Raw genomic sequence first — 23,341 nt, 5'->3', positions numbered from 1 at the left:
TATTCCACAAAATAGAAACAGATGAAGCGCTACCGAATTCCTTCTATGAAGCCACAATTACTCTTATACCTAAACCACACAAAGACCCAACAAAGAAAGAGAACTTCAGACCAATTTCCCTTATGAATATCGACACAAGAATACTCAATAAAATTCTTGCAAACCAATCCAAGAGCACATCAAAACAATCATCCATCATGATCAAGTAGGCTTCATCCCAGGCAGGCAGGGATGGTTTAACATATGGAAAATCATCAACATACTCCACTATATAAACAAACTGAAAAATAAAAACCACATGATCATTTCATTAGATGCTGACAACGCATTTGACAAAATTCAACACCCCTTCATGATAAAAGTCCTGGAAAGAATAGGAATTCAAGGCCCATACCTAAACATAGTAAAAGCCATATAGAGCAAACCAGTATCTAATATTAAACTAAGTGGAGAGAAACTTGAAACAATCCTACTAACATCAGGGACTAGATGGCTGCCCACTCTCTCCCTACTTATTCAATATAGTTCTTGAGTTCTAGTCAGAGCAATCAGACAACAAAAGGAGATCAAAGGATACAGATTGGAAAAGAAGAAGTCAAAATACCACTGTTTGCAGATGATGTGATAGTATATTTAAGTGATCCCAAAAGTTCCACCAGAGAACTACTAAACCTGATAAACAGCTTCAGCAAAGTGACTGGGTATAAAATTAACTCAAATATATCAGTACCCTTCCTCTACACAAAAGAGAAACGAGCCGAGAAAGAAATTAGGGAAACAACACCCTTCATAATAGTCCCAAATAATATAAAATACCTCGGTGTGACTTTAACCAAGCAAGTGAAAGAACTGTATGATAAGAACTTCAAGCCTCTGAAGAAAGAAATTGAAGAAGATCTCAGAAGGTGGAAAGATCTCCCATGCTCATGGATTGGCAGAATTAATATAGTAAAAATGGCCATTTTACCAAAAGCGATCTACAGATTCAATTCAATCCCCATCAAAATACCAATCCAATTCTTCAGAGTTAGACAGAACAATTTGCAAATTCATTTGAAATAACAAAAACCCAGGATAGCTAAAACTATCCTCAACAATAAAAGCACTTCAGAGGGAATCACTATCCCTGAACTCAAGCAGTATTACAGAGTAATATTGATAAAAACTGCATGGTATTGGTACAGAGACAGACAGATAGAGAGTGGAATAGAATTGAAGACCCAGAAATGAACCCACACACCTATGGTCACTTGATTTTTGACAAAGGAGCCAAAACCATCCAATGAAAAAAAGATAGCATTCTCAGCAAATGGTGCTGGTTCAACTGGAGGTCAGCATGTAGAAGAATGCAGATCGATCCATGCTTATCACCCTGTACAAAACTTAAGTCCACGTGGATCAAGGACCTACACATCAAACCAGATAAACTGAAACTAATAGAAGAAAAAGTGGGGAAGCATCTCGAACACATGGGTACTAGAGAAAATTTCCTGAACAAAACACCAATGGCTTATACTCTAAGATCAAGAATCGACAAATGGGATCTCATAAAACTGCAAAGCTTCTGTAAGGCAAAGGACACTGTTGTTAGGACAAAACAGCAACCAACAGATTGGGAAAAGATCTTTACCAATCCGACAACTGATAGAGGGTTCATATCCAAAATATACAAAGAACTCAAGAAGTTAGACTGCAAGGAGACAAAAAAACCCTATTAAAAAATGGGATTCAGAGCTAAACAAATAATTCACAGCTGAGGAATCCCGAATGGCTGAGATACACCTAAAGAAATGTTCAACATATTTAGTCATGAGGGAAATGCAAATCAAAACAACCCTGAGATTTCACCTCACACCAGTGAGAATGGCTAAGATCAAAAACTCAGGTGACAGCAAATGCAGACAAGGATATGGAGAAAGAGGAACACTCCTCCATTGTTGGTGGGATTGCAGACTGGTACAAACATTCTGGAAATCAGTCTGGAGGTTTCTCAGAAAATTGGACATTGAACTACCTGAGAACCCAGCTATACCACTCTTGAGCATATACCCAAAAGATGCCCCAACAAATAACAAAAACACATGCTCTGCCAGGGATGTTGGCCTGGAAACAGGGAAGGGGAATAACAATCGAAATGTAAACAAGAGGGGTTGGGGATTTAGGTCAGTGGTAGAGCGCTTGCCTAGGAAGCGCAAGGCCCTGGGTTCGGTCCCCAGCTCTGAAAAAAAAAAAAGAACCGAAATGTAAACAAGAAATGCTCAAGTTAATAAAGATTTAAAAAAAAAGATAGAATGTATAAGTTGGGAAATACCAGAGTGAAAGGTGAAGCGTCCACATGTTCATAGCAGCCTTATTTATAATAGCCAGAAGCTGGAAAGAACCCAGATGCCCTTCAACAGAGTAATGGATACAGAAAATGTCGTACATCTACACAATGGAATATTACTCAACTATCAAAAACAATGACTTTATGAAATTCATAGGCAAATGGATGGAACTGGAAAATATCATCCTGAGTGAGGTAACCCAATCACAGAAAAACACACATGGTATGTACTCTTTGATAAGTGGCTATTAGCCCAAATGCTCAAATTACCCTAGATGAACAGAACACATGAAACTCAAGAAGGATGACCAAAATGTGAATGCTTCACTCCTTCTTTAAAAGGGGAACAAGAATACCCTTGGCAGGGAATAGGGAGGCGAAGTTTAGAACAGAGGCAGAAGGAACACCCATTCAGAGCCTGCCCCACATGTGGCCCATACATATACAGCCACCAAACTAGATAAGATGGATGAAGCAAAGAAGTGCAGGCTGACAGGAACCAGATATAGATCTCTCCTGAGAGACACACCCAGAATACAGCAAATACAGAGGCGAATGCCAGGAGCAAACCACTGATCCGAGAACGGGACCCCGTTGAAGGAATCTTAGAAAGGACTGAAAGAGCTTGAATGGGCTTGAGACCCCATATGAACAACAATGCCAACCAACCAGAGCTTCCAGGGACTAAGCCCCTACCTAAGACTATAAATGGACTGACCCTGGACACCAACTGCATAAGTAGCTATGAATAGCCTAGTAAGAGCACAAGTGGAAGGGGATCCCTTGGTCCTGTCAAGAATGAATCCCCAGTGAAAGTGATTGTTGGGGGAAGGTGGTAAGGGGGGGGGAGGATGGGGAGGGGAAGCCCATATAGAAGGGGAGGGAGGAGGGGTTAGGGGGATGTTGGCCTGGAAACAGGGAAGGGGAATAACAATCGAAATGTAAACAAGAAATGCTCAAGTTAATAAAGATTAAAAAAAAAGATACAATGTATAAGTTGGGAAATACCAGAGTGAAAGGTGAAGCGTCCATGTTGGGGGGAGGGCTGTAATTGGGGAGGATGGGGAGGGGAAAACCCATAGAGAAGGGGAGGGGGAGGGGTTAGGGAATGTTATACGAAGAAACCCAGAAGGGGAGTAACAATTGAAATGTAAATAAGAAATACTCAATTCAATAAAGATGAAAAAAAAAAGAAAAAGAAATAATCCCTACTTTAAATCCAAGTTAGGTAAAACTGAGACCAGGTTAGCCCCAGGTTAGGCTGTTGCAATTAAGCTCTTTATTGTTTCTTGCAGACAGAACCTGTGTCGGGTGGGGTGGAGGTAGGAAGTCAAAAGTCAAACAAATACACATATACTTCCCACCCTTTATTCAGCTGCGCTTCTCAGTGTTTGTGTAATTCATGGGTATCTTTCAAATACTTATTTTCAGCCATTTTAAAATCTATTCATGGAGAGACCGAAGGCTTAGAGCCCACTAGTCTGCCATTTTGCTGGGTTGTTACTGTTTTTGGAAACTTGTTTTTCTCATTTATAGCATGGATGCAATAATTCATAACGTGTAAGTACTTCTAGGTTTTTGAGGTCACACACTAAAGGTGTTCACACAGGACTTAGCACATAGCATTTAGTGACCCTGATGAAGGCCACTATTGTTTGGATTTTATTACATTGAATTAAGACTTTATGGATGAGAGCAGCCCACGTATTGTCAAAGCTTCTTTAGAACTCGGAAGAATAATGAAGGAAGAAGAAGGCCCTATGTACAGGGAGATGCGAGGTTGCTCGCTGTGGTGTGAGGCTACACGCTGCCAACAGGAAACCTACAAAGGTCACCAGACCTAGCCGCTGTGCCGTTGGGTGACTGTGAGGCGGAGTATGACTTTACACTCTTTCTCCTATTCTAGATTGGTCTGGAGGTTAGCAGGTTGCTATGACCCAACCACAAATGGCTCCCATTTGTCTGGTGGAAAACCACAATGAACGGCTGTCAGTGAACCAGAAAGCCATAGAGATTCTGGACAAGATTTCTCAGCCAGTGGTAGTCGTGGCTATTGTTGGATTGTATCGTACAGGGAAGTCCTATTTGATGAACTGTCTGGCAGGACAGAATCGCGGTGAGTGGCACGCTGGATACCAGCCAAAGGTTTGACTGTCTCTGTCATATTTCCTTAATTCTTACTCCCAATTATAATGGAGGGCAGCGAAACTCCTGTCAGCAAAGCCACCCTCTCACGATAATTTGCAACCCTTAATTACTGCTCCACATTCATCTTCCCTGAGCTCTTCCCTTCCGTTCTGTTAAAGGAAGTCTTCCCTATCAGTGCTCAAGCTGGGCCCTTTTCTGACGCCCTAAACAGTGGGATCCTGTGCCTCAGTCTCCTGTCTCATACAGTCAGCCTGGTGCCCGAGAAGATCTGACACTCTTTGATTTGCCTTCAGTGGGCGCCAGGCGTGCTTATGGCCCACCTACACACATGCAGGCAAAATTCTCATACTCATAAGAAGAAATAAGTAACTCTTAAAAAATCGTTTATTTAGAAATAAATAGGTCTTGAAAAAAACTTTAAAGAGGACTTTATATCATTTTATAGCTGCACACTTCTGTCTTTAATCATTCTGAATGCAAAAACTATCATAATTATTTCCTTTTTTAAAATTTTTTTCATGTGTCTCTGCCTTGGAGTCCACGCCATTTTCCCACCATTTGTAAAAGTACTTTTAGTTTGTATTTATTTATTTATTTATTTATTTATTTATTTATTTATTTATTTATTTATTCTTGAGTCTGTCATGTTGGTTGGCCTGGTTCTAGCTATGATGTCCTAGTGGCTCTCAAACTACTAGCAATCCTCCTGCGTGTGTCTCCTGCCAATAAGGATTTCAGGCGTGTACAACCATGGCTGCTCCAAACACTCTCCGTGCAGTTGCCCTTGCGCTCCCCGTTTTCTGCCTTGTGGGTGCCTGTTTGTTTCCATCTGGAGACCTTGCGTGGCATCGTTCTCGTATTAAGTGTAGCATTAAGCTATAGAGCTTGACATGGATGACGTGTAAAGGAATTCCTTCTCGAGGGGAGATGGGGTACCGTTCCAAGTGCCGAGGCACTCACAGCACTCATCCATCCACTCTACTGCTTACATCCGCTCGTCGCCGGCCTAGCTCCCTCTTTGTACTTTTTCTGTGCCTGTCACTAAAACACCCGAGAAGAAACCTTGATGAAGAGGCACTCATCTTGACACGGTTTGGGAGATTTCACTAATAATTCTTGGTTCATTGATCTTGGGAAACCCCTTCTGTAGTTACCTGCATCCTCTACTAGGCTTCAACTCCTAAGACCTTCAGATTCCTTCACAACAGTGTTGGCTGCAGGGCACTGACATTTTACCACACAAGGCTGCCTGTGCAGGACATTCACAACCTGACCCTTATCCTCCTCTCTTCCCTTCAGGCTTCCCTCTGGGCTCCAGACCAAGGGCATCTGGATGCGGTGCATGCCACACCCCACCAAGCCAAAGCACACTCTGGTCCTCCTGGACACCGAGGGCCTAGGGGATGTGGAAAAGGTAGGATCAGGCTGTGACTGGCGCTTCTGACCCCTTGGTATCTAACTGTATGATCTCTTTGTGAATTCTGACTGAACTGCAGCAGGTGAGACAAACAGTGCTCAATCTAGACTTCACTCTCAGATAAGGTTAGGTGTATCCTAATAGGCAAAACATGCTTTTATTTCTTGCCACTTGGGGGAATTATTTGATTCAGTTTGACAGAAGTTTATTCAACCGTTAAAATTCCTGGATTCTAGGCATAGTAGTAAGATTTTAGTGAACAAAATAAAGGTTCTTCCTTCCAAGAACCTTCATAGTTTTACTGAGAATCTTGAAAGACCCCCGGAGTGGGGAGACCCTCACTCAAGCCTCGGGATGATGCGACCCCCCAAGAACTCATGAGAGACCGATCTTGATGCAATCAACAAGAGGTTTATTGATAGGGACGACAGAAACCAGTTCACTGGGGTTGAGACTCATATCCCACGCAGGGGTAGAGGAGTTTGACCTCGAATGGTTGGAAGAGGGGGTAATTAAAGGAAAAACCATACCGAATCACAAGGAAGAACCTCCTGTTTCTCATAATTGTTACCAAATCACAAGGAAGAACCTCTTGTTTCTCGTGATTGTTCTTTAAGATTTTAATCTAACTTTATGGTTAACCAGTTCCTGCTACTATGGTCAGCTGCTATTATGGTCAGCTGCTATTACGGTCAGCTGCTATTATGGCTAACTAGTTTCTGGAACAAAGTGACTGAACCAGCTGGTGCAATTACTCTTTCTGTGATCAGCTAGTTTCTGGAACAGGCAGTTCCAGGGCCCGCTTTTGGCTTGAACTTTTGTCTAGGGGGCAAATTTAAACTTTTCCCTTTCAAATACCGCCTGTGTGTACTCTGATATAGTCCAGTAACTGGGAAGAATCTACGGAGAAAGTGGCAAGAGCTATCATGGGCCAGCCTCTTAGCTGTCAATTCCCAGAAGGAGAGCTGGGGCTAGAACTTCTGAGCTAGCCTCTATTGGGTCAAGGGTGCTGGGTCTCCATTCCCAGTGCCTGTCTATTCCTTGAAGTCTGTTCTGAAAGCCTTTGTCATTCAAAGTGCTGGTGTGTGAGGGCTGTTACCCACCAGTACTCATATCTAGGAGAACAAGGACTTCTATTTTGAAAGGTGACCCAGGCAGCACAGTGCCACTTCTACTAGGAGCACTTAGGTGTAAGGACACTTTGCTGAGAAGGTGGGTGGCCTTTGTCAGAGGACAAAGAATGGCTTCTGAACTGCCTTCTGAGATACCAAGGGTACATTTTGGAATTGGGGTTAAGGAGTTATGTTAATATCTCTGCAAGATGTGTTTTTGTTATTTTTATTATGGGTAGTATGTGTGTCTGTCTGTGGTTTATGCATGTGAGTACAGGTATCCTTGGGGGTCAGAGGTCAGAGTTAGAGTCACAGGACGTTAGAAGCTGCCTGACATGGATGCTGGGAACCAAATTCCAGTCCTTTGGAAGAGAACCAAGTATTCTTACCCCTGAGACATCTCAACAACCCTCGGATTTACATGTTCTTTAGATGGTAAAACTCATCAGCAGTCAATAGGGAGACAGAGAGGGCATGCTGGAAGTTCTTGAGAAAGATGACTATGTCAGTTCTGTGAAGCTATGTGTTTATGGGATGATGTCCTTATGCAGCAAGGCAGGGCCAGGAGAAGGAAGGACAGGTGGGGAAAAAGCTAGGAGAGGAGGAGGAGGAGAAGCAAAGATCAAGATGGATTCTATGGAGGAGGATGGTTCAGATTTAGGTAAACTAGATCGATTTTATCTTGTCTAGGTGGGCGGTATATATCTTTATCAATTGGCAGTGAATTTATTGTGTGGATGAATTGTGGATTGAGAATTTAACATGTAAATCTAGTTGCTAAATTACAAGTTTCTAGAAATTTGATTTACTAGGCTAAAGAGGACAGTGTGTAGAAGAAATGGCTGAGAGGCAGTTGGAGCGTGCAGGTCTGGTTCTGTTGCCCATGTGGAGTGAGAACGCACAGGGCCCAAAGAATGAGAGGGGTGTGTGTGTGTGTGTGTGTGTGTGTGTGTGTGTGTGTGTGTGTGTCAGGTGTGGTAACTACCGCCTAGGGGATTGTGCGGAGAGGACAGCTAAGAGGGAGACAGCCAGGAGAGGGTGACTGGTGGACCGAGAGGTAGAGCAGATCCAGCTTGCAGAAACTGATAGAAAATGATCCTTTTTAATTTTTACCACAACACGTATATTCCATGATAACTAATTAAGATGAATTTGTTTTATGTTGGTTTGTTTTTGTTGTTGTTGTTTTCTAGTTTCAATAAGTAAAGTGAGGGATTTAAAAGTATTTCATTGTTGTTGTGGGTGAGATGTTATATGGGGTGTGTGTGTGTGTGTGTGTGTGTGTGTGTGTGTGTGTGTGTGTGTGTGTTATAATTCCTTCCGACTTCGTGTGGGTTCAAGAAATTGAAACAAGCTGTTGGGCTTGCCTGCTAATTCATTCCCCATTGCCTCCCCAACCCCACAGGGTTTCTCTGTGTAGCCCTGGCTGTCCTGGAACTCACTGTGTAGACCAGACTGGTCTTGAACTCACAGAGACTCACTTGCCTCTGCCTCCCAAGCGCCAGTACTAAAGGCGTGCATCACAGCCTCTACTATAACCATCACTACCACCACCCAGTTTGACTTGTCCTTTTAATCCCTTTGTTTAGTTTTAGACACAGGAGAACTGAGTCTAAACCCTGGAGTTCTCCATTTCAGTGCAGAGAGAGAAGCACTAGTCACACTGTGTCTCTGTATTTGGCTCATGCCATTTAGCGCACTGCCAAATGTAAAATACATGCTGTTTCCAACGACAGCCTTTCAGATGCTGCAACATATTCCACATCGTCTTTACACACCTAGGCACAGGGAAGCATTCATATTCGTTCAATAACTTGACTGTTCTGAACAATGGTGCAAGAAACACAGACGAGCCAGGCTCCTGGAGATTGCATCCACTGGCTTGTCTACTTTCCTTTTCTGTGACCAAAGATCAGACAAAGAACCACCACCACCACCACCACCAACAACACCACCACCACCACCACCACCACCAACAACAACAACAACAACAACAACACCACCACCACCACCACCACCAATAACAACAACAAAATAACCTACAGGAAAAAGGGCTTGTGTTGTGTTGCAGGGATGTAGCCTAAAACCATCAATCAAAATTTTTTCTCCTGGCTACTTAATTCCCAGAAATAAGTCTGAGACTAATTATTTATTAATAAATACTTGGACCACAAGGTTCTGCTTGTTCTCCATCTTGCTCTTAATTTATTATCCCTTTTATTCTAATCTGTGTTGTTTAGCTACATGGCTGGTTTTACCTCTCCTTGTCTCTATCCCTCTCCTCAGCATCTCCGGACGAGTCTCCCTTTATTCCAACTTGAGTTCAGCTAAGTGGCTGATTTAAGTAAATCTACCCATGAAACACACTCTCTCTCTCTCTCTCTCTCTCTCTCTCTCTCTCTCTCTCTCTCTCTCTCTCTCTCTCTCTCTGTGCCAGATGCCCCACCTCCTATTTCCTGCCTCAGCCCATTGGCCACAGGCTTCTTTAATTGACAGGTGATGCTTATAAGAGGTTCTACAATTGCTCAGGAAGGCCAGCAGCAGGAACATGAGGCAGTTGGTCATATCTCTTCTACAACTGTGAAGCAGAGGAACAAAGGACTGTGTTTAGTTCTCCTCCTCCTTTCCCTTCAGCTTGAGACCCAGCCAATGGAATAGCCCCGTTCATCTTTAGCATGGGTCTTCTCATGCTATGTCATCTAGACAGCCCGTCATAGAAATGCCCAGATTTGATGTGAAATTCCATCAAGTCAGCAATGAGATTAGCTATTAGTTATGCATAGAAATAGGATCTCTGGATCATACAGACTTTTACTTTCATTATTTTAGGAAACGTTCTAATGCACCCCAGTGTGTTTATACCAATTCCTGTTCTGCCCAGAAGCACACAGGGTCTGTTTTTAAACTACCTTCATCAAAACTGGTCATCTATTGTCGTCTTAGTGGCAGCTGCCCTAAGACGGTGATGATGCCTCCAGTTTGACTCCAGTTCCCTGAGGGTCAATGCTCACCATTCTGTTTGTGAACGTATCAACCACTTGTGTGCTTTCATTTTAGAAAGATATGTTCAAGTTCTTCCTCATGTTTATTGGAGATATTGGATTTGTTTTGCTGTTGGGTTGCATGCTAGCTTTATGTCTTGAATAAACCCTGGAAGACATGTGCTTTGCAAACATTGCTGTCCCATTCTGTCTTGTAATTTTGATGGGTTATTCTGTTTTCTGGCAAGAAGCATTAGGTTCAGCCCTACTTGTCTAATTTTAATTTTCTCCTAGTTTTTGTGTCACACCTAACAATGCCATTAGCCATATTACTGACTAGAAGCCCAATTTTTCTTCTCAGTGTTTCATGCTTTCTGTTAACTTTATTATGGGACTGAAATTTTATACATTTTTGTCCAGCGTCTTCTGAAGTGACGCCCTTCTCCAGACATTGGTAACCAGCCCAGTGCTATTTTTTATTGAACTTTTTAAGATTAGTATGTGAGTTCAATTTCACAAATGTGGCATTTTCCTTTTTCTGCTTGGTCATTCTATTTTCCTGGATGTGTGTTATACTGTGTGAATACATATTTCCACCACAGGATTCCTTCCTTCTTTTCTTCTTATCTGTCCTTCCTTCTTGTTTGCCTTTCCTTCCTTCCTGTTTGTCTGTCTTTCTTCCCTTTCTTCTTTTCTTTCTTTCTTTTCCTTCCTTCACTCCTTCCTGTTTGCCTTTCCTTCCAGTTTGTCTCTCTGTCTTCCCTTCCTTCCTATTTGCCTGTCTGTCTTCCTTTCCCTCCTCTCTTAACTTCTTCCTTTCTTCCTTTCTTTCTTTCTTTCTCTCTCTCTTTCTTTCCTTCTTTCTTTCTTCATTTTTTCCTTCCTGTCTGTCCTTCCTTCCTATTTGTCTGTCTTCCCTTCCTTCCTATTTCTCTCTCCCCCTTTTCCTCCCTCCCTCCTTCCTTCCTTCCTTCCTTCCTTTCTATGCCTGTGTCATGTATTTTAATCCACATCTTCTCCATGATGAGTCCATGCCTTGGCTGTTGAGTGCTGCAGCTGATCTGTTGGGTGCTGTTCTCACTGCCTTTGCACCTACACACTGCTGTACTTAGTTCACATCTTGCCTTTTAACTCATCGATTTTTGCTGACTTGGGTATAGTGTGCATAGGATCTAATTTTTCTTTCTGTATGTGGAAGCATACCCTCTTTCCCCAGCACTGTTTGTTGAAGACACTGTCTTCCTGTCCTGTCTGTCCTTGATACCCTTGGCAAAGATCAGTTGACAGTTGATTAATGTCATTCTATTTTCCAAGATGCATGTTAATTAATGGATTTACATTGAGCCCTCTTATTCTGCCCCATTGGTGTATATCCTTGTTACTGTTATTATCATACTTTAAGGATACTCATTAATACATGTTAATAGTACAAACGAATGGGATTTGCCATAATATTCCAAGACAGACAGTGTCCACTGACAGCTCCTTTTGCTCTTCTCATAGTATCTGTTAATAACACTTTGGAAAAGGTTTTCATATAAACCATACTGTTCTGATGACTATAGCCGGATAATTTGCTTCAAATCAGGATGTGTGTGGCTGTTCTTGTTAAAGCTTAACTTTGTTAAATGTGGTGTGTGTTTGAGGGGGCCAGCTGTGGTTCTATGTCCTCCAATTCCTCCTCCTCAGCATGTCCAGACCTGCATACTGGGCTGGAAAAGATCAAGGGAAGTCCAGAATGAGTGGAGTTTTGCAGGATCCTGGTCTGGCTGGGGGCCACGGGGTGGGAAGAGAAGGCCTTATCCAAGGATCTCAGTGTCACAGTCCCTTCAGGTGAAGGCCTTCTCTGATGATCTTCAGTGAAACACCTCTTAGGCAATTTTAGCTTATACACACGCCTTTACTAGGGATAGGGGTTAGGCTTGAAAGCATACACTTTATTCATGGCAAACCGGAGGGTATAAATGGACCTTGGAGAGTGGGAAGGAGTTTCCAGGGCAAATGAAAACCATTGGCTAGGGTTTTAAAGCTCTGTGAGTACACCATTTGCATGGAGAGGCATACCAGGAATCTCTTGGGTTAGGTTCTAATTGGGGGATGGGGGAGGAAGTTTGTAGGTCTGCCAAGGACTACTCGGCCTCTCCCAGGTAGAAGGTGTGAGGAGTAGGGATCCCCAGACAAGGTCAGAGAAGGGGAAGCCTTGCTAGTAAAGGGAGACCTCCATTTTGCACCAGGATCCAATGATCTTTCTGGTCATGGTAGACTTTGACCTCAACTAGCAGGCTTTCCCCACAGTTAAAAGGGTTGCTTTGAGATGTGATGTGAATTATAGAATTTTGTTTCGAAGAATGCCATTGGCATATCTGTAAGTGCTTTGAAACCATTTGTTAAGGAGCAATCATATTTTTAACATTCAAGTTCCATTAGACTGTGTGTCTAGGTCCCTGCTCAGTGTCTCGTTTGAGCCTGTGCAGGTCCTGTGCTTGCTTTCACAGTCTCTGTGAGCTGCTCACTTCTGCTTGCTGGGCCCCAGGTGGACACAAGATTGGCTCACCGTTCATGTGTCCATCAGTCATTTGTGTCTCATCATCTTTACTTCTATCCCAAACTTTACATTTGGGCCATTTATTTTCATTTATTTTCTTGATATTCAGGGTGGTGGTGGTGGTGGTGGTGGTGGTGGTGGTGGTGGTGGTGGTGGTCGTCGTCGTCGTCGTCTTCTTCTTCTTCTTCTTCTTCTTCTTCTTCTTCTTCTTCTTCTTCTTCTTCTTCTTCTTCTCTTCTCCTTCCTCCTCCTCCTCCCCTTCTCCTCCTGCTCCTCCTCCTTTAGTTCTGTACGTATTCTGGATAGTAACCATCTATCAGACACATAACTGATAAAGACCTTTTCACAAAGCACTATGCATTAAATATTGTTCTTAGCAATTTGTGTCCTGCTCAGAAAGTCTTCCTGTGCAAATGAGTTCGTACATTCTCCCCCATCCTCACCTATGAAATTCAGGGTGCCTAATCTTACACTGAGGTCCTTGTTTCACTTCAAGTTTTGTTTTGAGAAGGGTGATGTATATTCCACTAAGTTTCTCAGGCTGACCTTAAATTCTTTCTTTAACCAGGTATAGGGCTTGGGCTCCTCCTGCTTTGCCCCGCCCCCTCCCTGTGTACCTGGAGTAGCAAGGCCACAGGACTAGCCCAAATCCCTTCCTCAGCCCTCTGCCTTCTCATTTCTTGCAGGGTGATCCTAAGAATGACTCGTGGATCTTCGCCCTGGCTGTGCTTCTGAGCAGCACCTTCATCTACAATAGCCTGAGCACCATCAACCACCAGGCCCTGGAGCAGCTGTAGTATCCTTCTGGGACCTGAGCCACCATGTTTCATTGAGTGCTCTGGAGTGAATATGGGGTCCCTGCCCTGCCCTGTCATTATGTGGCTTTTGTTGGGGGCAGAGCAGAGTGTTTAGAATGGTTTATTTTAACTAGAGAATCAGGAGAGGTGTGCATTGAAGTTGTTTTCCTTAGCCAAGCACCAGCTATGTTACAGAACTCACTGAGCTGATCAGAGCAAGGTCTTCCCCAAATCCTGATGGAATCAAGAATTCCACAGAATTTGTGAGTTTCTTTCCAGACTTTGTCTGGACTGTTTGAGATTTCATGCTGGAGCTGAAGTTAAATGGGAAAAAACATCACAAGTGATGAGTACCTAGAGAATGCCCTGAAATTGATCCCAGGTACAGGGAGGCTGGGGAGGGAGGACTTGGGAGGGAGGACTGGGGAGGTCAAGCTGGGGAGGGCTGTCATCTGCTGTGTGGCTCCTATCCTCTCTGGAGTCCTTTGTATTCCTAATAAAATGGAAGTCTGCAGAAGTGCTGAGAGGTCATTGGCTGATGATGTCTGGGATGTGGTGTTTGATTTCATCTGGGAGGAAAAAAACCTAGAGCACAGCAAAGCTATTCAAGGTGGTGTTCTCTCCAGTTTGTATGCAGCATCTAGAGCCAATGCATCCAAACTTCCCAAGTCCACATGTTTGTATTGTGTTTTTGTGTCTGCCTTCCTTTAAGAAACCATTGCCTTCCTTAACTCTTATTCATGACTTTATAGTATGTAGCTCATCTAAAATATATTTCATGGAGTTACACATCTTTCTCCTTATGGAGGAACATAGGTTTATAATGTTGGCTTGATTACGTTGTCTGCAAAAACATCTGTGACCTATGTGTCTTCTCAGGTTATGCCTTCTCTATAGTCGTCATAGTTTTTCCCCTGAGTCTATTTGTCACATATGTTTACTCATGTGACAGGGTCAGGATCAGTTGCATTAATGCTCAGGAAATCATTTGCATGGGTATTGTGAGTCCGAGTGTGAAGCTGATGGAGCTTTGTGAGTCACACCAGTTCTGAAATGTGCCTCTCATTTTCTGTCTTTGCTTTCTCTAAACATTGGACATGAAGTTGGTAGAGTGCAACCTGGGAAACCAGTGCAGACATTCACCTCGGAGCATTCTGGAGGCCTCCCATCCTTTCCTCTCCTCTCCTCCCCTCTCCTCTCCACTCCTTTCCTACACTCCCCTCTCACCTCCCCTCCCCTCCCTCCTTCCCTCCTTTACCCTCCCCTTTCCCCGCCCTCTCTCCTTCTTTCTGACTTTTTGGAAGACAAGATCTCACAGTGTAGACTTTGCTAGCTTGGAATACCCTATGTAGACCATGGTAGCCTCAAACTGATGGAGATCGTTTTACAATTTTTAATGAGAAGGTTACCAGCACTGTGTATGATTTTTCACAAAACACTTCCGTGTTGAACTTGAACTTTGTAACTGGACACTGTAGAAGACATATAGGTAATAAGGCAATGGTTACTCAGTGTAACAGACGATACGGCTATCACCTCACATTGCTAACTTTCTTGAACAGCTAAAATTGATTCAGGAAAAATCCCCAAGATATTGGTCTGGGAGGTGACATAAATCAGTCAGCCAAGTATGATGACTGGAGGTGGGATTTCTAGGACTACCTCAGTGCTGGGTGGGTATGATAGTCTCTCTTCAATCCAGTGTACAGTCTGAGGACACAATAAAGCTCTGGAGCATGCTGGGTAGCCAGACTAGCTGTAGAGGAATGTTCCACTTCACCTGAGAGATCCTTCACTAATAAAGTGGATAGTGAAGTGGTCCCTTTTCACCATGCACCCACACACAAGCAAACATGGATACATACACAACACACACATACATACATAGCACATTCATAGCATGCACCCACACACAAGCACATGCATACATACACAATACACCCATGCATAGCACACACATAAATAACATGCACCCACATACAAGCAAACATCCATATGTACACAAGACACACAGTACATACATATAGAACTTCATGACGTTCTGTCTTAATGTTCCTTATTCGTTAGCTCTCTAGACTTGAGTATCCTGTGTGTGTCCATAGCCCTTCCTTCCCTCCTCACTTTTACTTTCTATGAGTATATATTTGACTTTTGCAAAAATTAGTTGTTTAGCCTCAAAGTAGTTCTCCTTCAGTAACCATGGCATTGATCTTAGATTTGCCAATGTTGCTATTTCTAATACTTGATTACCCTTTCTTTGTAGCTTTTGGTGGGGGTCCCACAACTCTTTTTCTATAAGAAGTGATTAGGCTAAAAATCACCTTTAGCCTCCTGTTGTTCAGTCAACAGGATTCACAGCTACAGTATGCTTGATGCCATGTTCATTCAGGTCTGTGGATTTCAGCCATATGCTTCTCCACTGAATAACTCCCAAAACAGTTCATCAGACTTCTACCAAGTACAAACTTGGTGCCCTTTTGACATGCAAAGAAGTGTTGCATGGTACGGTGAAGAGTCCTGTAAGTGCAGAACATTTTCCATTGGCCAGGGCCTCCTTCAGCTGTCCTCTGAGCTAAGAAGACTCCTGTTGTGTTGTGTTTCCTCTGACACTAGGCAACAGTCCCAGAATCCAAGCATCCAATTTGCCCAGGGAATTGCATCAGACAATTCTTTCCTAACCGGAAGTGTTTTGTCTTTGACCGGCCAACACATGACAAAGAACTCTTACAAAAACTTGAGACCATCTCAGAAGACCAGCTGGATCCTAACTTCTGGGAAGGAACAAAGGCTTTTGTTTCTTACATCTTCCCTTATGCCAAGATGAAGACCCTCAGAGAGGGAATCGTGAGTTTTTGGTTTTTGTTTTTAAATCACATTTCTCTGTAGAGTAGTTATGTTGAACTTATTATCATGCACTTTTTTAAAAATTATATATACAATGGTACTATGCATGTGTCCCTACTCTAACTTTTTAAATTTTATAACTGTAGATTAGAAATCCTTCTTTAAAAATGCAGACCACGTCATTAGTATCCATGACTGCAACATACCTGCATAAAACTATCAACTGATAGTAAAATCAACAGTGTAAAGGTACTTAATGTATTATAGAATTAGTGTTTCAACCCCTAAAGGCGATGCCTTCTCTTTTCATGGGGGATGTTCTGCACGTTAGTTACATTTTGGAATCACAATGTGGAAGGCAATTTGGAAATTTAAATTGTTCCAACATAAATGCTAGTATTTAAACAAACCTACACTTTTTAGAATTAGCGTTATGCCTTTCCTTGTTAGGTCATGCATTTATTTCCCTTCAAAGTTTTAAATGAAAAATTATACTTTCATAGACAGTTGAATTTATTAGGTGAGATGGATATTAATTTTTTTAACATTCTGAACTAGAAAACCAAAGAAATAAATTGACAACAGGAAGAAGAAACTGATTGTTTGCTGAAGGAGTTTGTGTGTGTGTGTGTGTGTGTGTGTGTGTGTCTGTGTGTCTGTGTGTCTGTGTGTGTGTGTGTTATACTGCATGTGTAGCTATGAAAGATTTAGAAATATAGTCTTAAAATCTTGAATCCTATTCACTAATAACCACTTATTTATCCCTTAAAACTCCTGGATCACCAAGGACTGGGGACTCTGGTGACAACCTACGTGGATGCCATCAACAGTGGAACAGTACCTTGTCTGGATGATGCGGTGACAATCTGGCCCAGCATGAGAACTCAGTAGTTGTGCAGAAGGCAGTGGACCACTACAGTGAGCAGATGGCCCAGAGCCTGAGGCTCCCCACAGACATGCTCCAGGAGCTGCTGGATGAGCACACAGCTTGTGAGAAGGAAGCCATCTCTGTCTTCATCGAGCACTCCTTCAAGGATGAGAATCAGCTGTTCCTGAAGCTGGTGGTAATCTGCTTGTCATTAACTGTCAAGACTCTACCCCTCCAGACTGTAGTGTTGATGAGCCTTCACTGGCCATAGGTGCATTTATCATTCAAAGATATGTGCTTTAGCGTACCATGATGGATATAGTTATGAAAGAGTGAATGACCCCTTCCCAACATTTCAGGTGCTTTTAATCTAGAGATTTCTAACAAATGGAATAGGGAGTGTATAGTGTCCTAAATCCTTTACCCAGTTAATGTTTGTAGATTGCGGTCCTGCCCAGGACATCTACAGTGCATCTTTGAACTTGCTATATTCTTCTGTTCCTAAGACACTGTTTCTCACCGAAGTCTCGCTACAACCCACCATTTTTCTACTGTTCCTTGCTACATCATTGTGTTCTTAAACATGGAATTCCAGGATGTGACACCCACAAGGAAAGGGAGAGAGTAGGATGCAGCCCCACCTCTTACAGAAGGCCTTAAGGACCAGGAACCTCAAGAACATTTAGTGTGATCTTTCACGGCCTCTTTAGCATCCAGATTCAGGTCCTAGCACTTCACACTCCCTCGCGGTCTCATTATGTGCTTTCTCTTGGGAAATAGGTTGGCTCTTCCAGGATGTTTCTTAGAATTTTATCCCTTCTATTCCTTCAACTGTGTCACTTCCCTTGTAGAAATTAATAGGTGAGAAGAAAGGGCTTTTTGTGTTGAAGAATGAAGAAGCATCGGATAAATACTGCCAGGAAGAGCTGGAACGACTTTCAAAGGATTTTATGGAAAATATCTCGACATTTTCTGTTCCTGGGGGACACAGGCTCTACGTGGACATGAGGGAGAAGATTGAACGTGACTACTGGCAGGTGCCCAGGAAAGGGGTGAAGATGAGGAGCAGGGAACCAGTAATGGGATGAAAGTGAGGAACAGGGGGCACAGGAATAGGGTGAGGGTGAGGAGCGGGGAACACTGGAATGTGGTGAGGGTGAGGAGCACGGAGCATGGAAGCTTAGCTCAGAGGGAAGGGCATGCCATAGAGCATAGACACACAGCATTGCTTAAGAGGAACAAGAAAACACGAGGCTAACCTGGAGCCTTTAGCTTTATGTTGGTGTTGGTGACCATAACCAGGGCTTTGCAAGGCAAGGCAATTGCTTTACCTTCAAACTCCTTTACCAGAGCCACGCTTGGTACAAAAGAGCTGCCATTCAGTCCAGATTCTTAGAAATATTCATATAACACACTCTGAGGGATAACTGTAAGTCTGTCAGGATGGTCTGCCTGTGGAGTAGTAAGTGTAATAACACAGCTAAAACATTACTCTGTTAACTGCCAGTGATGCCATTGTAAGTACTGCCTTTAGACCATTCTTTAGTTATTTAAATGCTCTGAGCAATACCCCCACCCCATACTCCGAGGACAGTCACACATTGGTAACAGGAGGCCCCGGTCAGCTAAAATGCCTTGCCTGTGAATACATCCAGCGGCTCCCATCGTGCAGTATTTTACACTGGGAAGGAATCTCTGAAGGCATCCTATGTTGCAGCATGCACAACTGCACAGGACTGGCTACATCAGAGAGGAGGCAGGTGTCTCTAGAGAGGTTACTGGAGGAAGCCACACAGCAGGAAGTATCCAGTGCCACTAAGGAGCCTGGCACTCTGCAGGCTTCACCATAGCACTTAACAATGAGGCACAGCTAGGACTCTCTTGAGTCTCTTGGGTACTCTCTCAGGATTTATCAGGGTTCTTTGCTCCCTCTTGCTCCTGCAGGCAAGTGAAGTCTTCCAGAGCTCTCTGAAGTCACAGGTCATCATTGAGCGTTCAATCCTGCAGGCAGATACAGACCTCACTGCAGGGGAGAAGGCCATTGCAGGTACAGGAACATATATGTCTGTTGGCTCTTAGGAGAGGTCCGATTCTTACTTTGGCTTCCTGATAGACACCATAGTAACTCATACCAAGGTCAGCAGCTTGCTATCTCTCTATGGATGCCCACTCCAGAAGCCACAGGCTGTTCTGGCTGTGTTTCAGCCAAATCGGCAGGGTCTCCTCCATTACCCTCAGAAACATGCTCTCCTTGGTGTGGACCAGGGTGGAGTCTAGTTTCCTATGTTCCCTTTCAGATGTGAATTGCTCTCTGGGTTCTGGAATGTTGACATTTTACTGGACCCTTCTCTTTCTTCTCTCCCTGTATCTCCCTGGGACAGAGGAGCGCACCCAGAGAGAGGCAGCTGAGAAGGAGCAGGCGCTGCTAAGACAAAAGCAGAGGGAGCAGCAACAGTTAATGGAGGTTCAAGAGAAAAGTAACAAGGAAAACCTAGATCAACTGAGAGCGAAGCTGGTGCAGGAGAGAAAGCAGCTCATCAAAGAATATAAAATGATGTTGGAGAAGCAACTGAAGGTGGGACTCCTCATCCCCCTGGTGGTACACCCCAGGTAGTGGGAGAAGGTTGGCAACCAGGTCATGGAGAAACACCGTGATAACATATTATTGCTAAGGATTCCCCTCTCTTATGTGTTATTTTCCATGTAGTCTTTGAATTTCACTCCTTACATAGACTCCGGAGACATCAGGTTTCCTTTTGCTCCTTCATGGTTTTAATGACTACAGTGGTTTGGCTTAGAGATTTGGGATATTTAAAAATGATCTTATGAGGGTTCACTAAACAGATTCCCCAACCGGGCAGTGTAATAATAATGCCAGCAACTGGTCTGGGCTGTCAGATCATCAGGCACCACAGTCACACCCGCCCCACCCCAACCTCCCCAGGATGATGTATGCTGATATTAAACTGAAGGAAATTCCAATCTGAAAGGCACAGTGAACCGGCAGCTTCTGCAGGTTCTGTGGCTGTCCCCAGGGTAGGCAGTGTGCTTGAAGAAGCACATGTCATTGGATTCCCATTGTCCATCTGCAAGTGAAATGGTAATCACCTTCTTAATCATCCAATGATCACCATCATCTCCATGATATAGTTGTCATGCTGTCTTTGTAGATTGAGCCCTGTGCAATCAGGCCAGTGGCATTTTTGTGTAAGCACATCTTCACACCCCTGCTAGCATCACAGCCATAACAAACATGGTGGGTGAAGATAAGTATAGTTTCAACCCTGCTTCCTCACAATGTGTAGGTCTAACTCTGCTGCATCTTCGTGGTAAGGGAAAGTTTTTAGGACTACGCTAAGGATGGCTTGCTAAAGTTTTGAAACTCTTAATTTGTATAATGTTGGGACTTGCAATGTTTACTTCTCTGTCATGTTCACTGTTTTAGGATCAGAAGGCTTACCTTGAGGAAGGATTTAAGAAGAAAGCTGAGGAAATGAGTGGCAAGGATATGAAGCAAAACAGTGGTTCCATCGTGGACCGTATCATAAGAGGATTTGCTTCAGTGATTTTTTGCTCCTGTTTCAGTGGTTGTGTAGGCTGTAAGAGGCATTGATTCACTGTTTAAATAGGATGGACTCTACTTTTGAAGAAATGATAGACTGATACATACTTTGTTCTATTTTAAAGCTGCCTGTCTTCCATTTTCACTCATTGGTGTTTAAACATAAAAAGTGCTGATTGGAGGACATCTGTGCCCCACCCACATGAGATAGAACATACTCAAACATGTCTGCACAGACAATGCTTGCCTTTAGAGAGCACACATTTACTTTTTAAACCATTCCTGTGGAAGCGATGCAATTAGTCATTACATGCGATTACTGTCGGCTAATTTGACTGGATATAGAATCAGCTAGGAGACAAGGTGTTCCCCACTCCTATGAGGACCATGTAGCCTGATTAGCTTGTGGGGGATTATCTCAGCTTAGTATGTTAGGGAAGCCATCCTAAGTGTGAGCAGCACCGTTCCTGTGGACTGAAGATACAGTAGAAAGAGGAAAGCAAACTGGCCCTTCTACTTGTGGCTTCCTGACTGTGGATGTCATGCAACCAGCCAGCCTTGACTTCTATCAGAATGCATTCTCCAGTCTTGACAGAATGTATCATCATGATACATGGACCACAACAAACCCTTTATGAAGTTGCTTTTGTGAGGGTATTTTAATCACAGCAAGAGGAAAAGCCATTGATATCGTAACGGTGATAAGCCTGGAAACTAAGTACTTAAACATTGCTGAGTCAGATTGCTAATGGATTTCAATATGACTTGATCCTGGGGTAGTATATAGTCAAGAAACAATGTCAGTCAAGCAATCTGTATAATGATCTAAACTGAGCTTTAAAAGTAAGGATGTCTTTAAAAATAAGGTCAAAATACCATACAACCATGTGATTATTATTACAAATGCTACTATCCCGTGCTAACATATTGAACACAAATGAACTGCCTTATGGAAGATTAATGAAAAGCCTGATCTACCAGCTTCATCTAGCGAGAACAAGCTGGAGTGAAAATTTGAAGGGCACACGTGTTCCATGATGTACTTAGCCTTACATGTTTCATGAAGAATGCTGGGAAAGTGTTTTTACATTTAGGAGAGGGACAATGAGTTAAAAATCACCACTGCAAGATGATGTTTCTACTTCTATGAATGGCAGAAACAGCTAGAAGGTACCCAAGACCAAGACTTGAGTCCCAGGGAACATAACATTTGAATCTTAATGATGTTTTCCTTTGTGGCTTTGCTTTCTTGAAAGTAATTTAAACAATACAACTTATGTAATCCAATATATCGAAATATTATTCCCATAGGCAGTCAAAACAATTTATGTGTGTCATTTTTACATCATATTTATTTGTTTGCAAACTAAACAGGGAAAATGTGTTAAAAGAAACGATAGCATAGGGTGTAAGAGAATCTGTGGGGCAAATGGGAGGTAGACAGCCAGAGATGGCTCAGTGGTTAAGAATGCATCATGCTCATCTAGAAAAACTCGGTTCACAACATCCACACAAAACAGGAAACATAAGGACCCTTATTAGTGCCTTTATGAACACAATGTATTTAGACTATCCCCACCCCAGGCTCCTCGAAGACATCCTCAGATTATCCTCTGATCTTCTCCCCCTCTTCCTCATTCTTCTTACTCTGAATAAATTAATGCTGGTCTCATGTCCCTGGGTATTAGATACCATCTACCAGACCATGGGCAATTTGTCATGACACATACCCCCATAGAAACATACTCTCCCTCTCCCACTGGCCAGATATCAACTGTCAGTGGTTCCTCAGCTAAGGTTGGGATCTTCTGAGCTCATTGCCTCTTCATGCAGATATTGACTGACTTGATAGTGTATATCTTATGACAACAACCATACTCTCTGTCATAGCCCCTTCATATCCAGAAGATATTATTTTAGAACAATATGATGATTTTTAAAAATATTTTTGTTATTTCAAATTAAAGTGTAGACATACCTATGATTTCTGGAATCTTGGAGATGCTTACTTCCTCTCTCTTAATGCCTTGTAAGATGTCATGTGTGGAAAGCCGCAATAACATTCGCCACCACAAGATGGCGCTGGCTTCCACTGCGCCCCACGTGGAAAGCCGGGATAGCATTTGCCATTACAAGATGGCGTTGGCTTCCGCCGTGCCATCCCGACTTCCTTTCAGGAAGTTAGCTGTGTGCGCATGTGCAAGAGTGTCTTCCTGCCAGGTCTTTGCCCACTCTGGGGCGTGCCTATGAGATCATGGGTAAGTGACCAATCAGGTGTGGATGCGCCGCGCTAGGGTGTATATAGGCCGCGCCATGCTGGGGCCCCGCGTCCCCCTCTTTAAGATGCAATAAACACTTTGCTGCAGAAGGATTCATGTGTCCGCGCGTGCGTTCTTGCTGGCGAGACAATAGCGCGGGACATCTGGTGCCGAAACCTGGGAGAAACGCCACACCATCCCCAGGCGCTGAGGGGACCCTCCGTTCGCGGAGAGAATCCAAAAGCTGCAGGATGCTGGTAAGCTCTGAGAGATATGTTTGGTCTTGATCTCTTTCACTTCTCTCCCCCATTAGAAGATACAGCGGAGGCTTTTGTTATCGTTTTAGCGGCCCTCATTCTTTCTCTTTTGGTTTTTGATTTTGCGGCTGCCGCTAGGCACAGTCAGAGGTCGTGCCTAGAAGATGGGAAATGCCGCCCAACAGTGATAGCAGGAAAGAGAGTGTTAGGGGACTTACAAGACAGC

General features: G+C 43.3%; 2 pseudogenes across 2 annotated transcripts in view; one reads left to right on the top strand and one right to left on the bottom strand.

The window, feature by feature from the left end:
* Positions 1-23,341, bottom strand: part of Gbp6-ps3 (guanylate binding protein 6, pseudogene 3) — a 186,684-nt pseudogene that overhangs the window by 16,525 nt on the left and 146,818 nt on the right. The gene's annotated exons all lie outside the window — the stretch shown is intronic.
* On the top strand, positions 5,774-21,486 carry Gbp6-ps1 (guanylate binding protein 6, pseudogene 1; annotated as a pseudogene). The gene is made up of 10 exons (XR_015636841.1): positions 5,774-5,888; positions 13,216-13,325; positions 13,511-13,708; positions 15,940-16,174; positions 16,958-17,234; positions 17,890-18,096; positions 18,395-18,399; positions 18,988-19,085; positions 19,420-19,613; positions 20,484-21,486. The product of XR_015636841.1 is annotated as a guanylate binding protein 6, pseudogene 1, transcript variant X2 (transcript).

The sequence above is a fragment of the Rattus norvegicus genome, chromosome 14, assembly GCF_021556685.1.
Source record: "Rattus norvegicus strain SHRSP/BbbUtx chromosome 14, alternate assembly SHRSP_T2T, whole genome shotgun sequence".
NCBI classification, from domain to species: Eukaryota; Metazoa; Chordata; class Mammalia; order Rodentia; family Muridae; genus Rattus; species Rattus norvegicus.
This window is presented reverse-complemented; position numbering and strand designations above follow the sequence as displayed.